The sequence below is a fragment of the Platalea leucorodia genome, assembly GCF_965183815.1.
Source record: "Platalea leucorodia genome assembly, chromosome: 13".
NCBI classification, from domain to species: Eukaryota; Metazoa; Chordata; class Aves; order Pelecaniformes; family Threskiornithidae; genus Platalea; species Platalea leucorodia.
The window spans coordinates 10,362,890-10,364,698 of NC_138835.1; positions in this window are offsets into that span (position 1 = coordinate 10,362,890).

Consider the following 1,809-nt stretch of genomic DNA (forward strand, 5'->3'; position numbering starts at 1 on the left):
TGATTTTTTTAATGTCCGATTTTAAAGCAGCTTGATCTTGCAAGAGACATAGGGCCCCCATCCTCAAGGATAAGAATCAGGCCTTTTTAGGCACAGTTTAAGCCCTGCAAAACAGAGGAACCTCAAGAAGTCTCGACATCAGGGTTCTGAGTTAGGGTTGGGAGGTGGTTTTTTTGCAAGTTTCTGCTACAGGTTCTTAAGAAAACAGCTATGAAGATTGTCCCACCAGTTAGTGCATCTGCATCATCTCAACCAAAAAAAGTAGACAGACTCTCTAATATATGCATCATTTCAAGACATCAGCACCACTCACACACTATTCACAACTGGTTAGAAAGAGCACGGACTATGGCTCATCTCTCACCTGTTCCTCAAGGATCTTAACCACCAAGAGAATTTAACCACAAAGACAGACAAACCACAGAATGAAGTGCCCTTACAATAGAAACTAGGACTTTGAGATAATGAATAGGGATAGCTACACATCAGCCTGGGGAGGAGGGGGGAACAGAGGAGGTCAGACTGCAATGGAAACAAATTCCGTTAAACGAAATAATACTGGAGATTGTCATTATAGTGCAGCTAAGACTTGGCAAATGAAATACTTAGAGCATACACTTGCAGGGCAGCCCTGTTTCTGCCACATGAATAAATATCTAACAGTGTTTAAAAACAGTATACAAAAAAAGACGTCGGGATTTTCAGAAACGGTGCATGTTCCATCCCCTGTAACTGCATAGTAGGTTCCCTCACGTGAGGTATTTCAGCATCACCGCAAACAAAAACAATACTTCTGCACTCCTCTTCCACAAGCGCAGTCTAATTTGAGCTGAGGCCGTATGACGATTATGCAGTGACGCGGGATGCAAGCGTTCTGCTCTACCCTTGTCTCTCCAGACCACAGTGATCACACCGTGCTGTGCGGGATGAAAACGTGCAGTCAGAGCGGTAAAGGCTCAATTCAGTACCCACTGTGCGACCAGATACAGGCACGGACCTCTTATTTCAGCCACTGCACATCTCCGTTTTTGTTTTGGCTTTTTTTTTTTTTTTTTAAAAAGACATGTTCACACGGAGTCTTCCAAAAAGAAGTTTAGTTCATGTGGCCAGGTCAGATTACTAACCTCAAATTAACTTCAGAATATTTCCTTGGCTATCTGTTGATATATAGGTTGTCCAGCAAAATAAATGCATGTTTTCCCATCATCAATGGCAACCTGTATATTTGTTTTTGCATTACCAGCAGAGCTGTATGGGACAGGCATCTCTCCTATCAAATTATACATTTCAAAGGCTGCTAACCATCCCATACTTTTTTCCAAGGAAAGTTATTTTCTTGTGTTGCATATATGTATTTAACTGTAGTCATTAAATACAGGATGTTGGCTTCACATCCCATCTGGCCTTTTTAGAAGCATCCTTTGTCATTCTTCAAAGAAAATAACAGCATCTTATTAGTGAAACCCAGGATCACAACTTCTTCTGGTGATGTGCAACAGTCAATAGTGGATCTTACCAAAGGGGTATCATTAGTACCGCTGCAGCATTTGACTGTCTCTCCTCCAAAACGTGGATGTGACCAAAAGAAAGAGCAAACCCAGAAGAAACTGGTGTCTTCTACCATCTTCAAGAAGACGTTTCTCCTCTTACATTCCATCTTTGCTGCAAAATCACTGTAGCTTTGTTAGCAGGGTTTGTTTTGGGAGGGCTATTTTGTTTAAGAATAATCATATCCCCTGCAAATTCTGCTACGTAATGATAATTGCTGCTTGTTGTCAACACCCCTGTTGGCATGTAGGCTCGCGTACT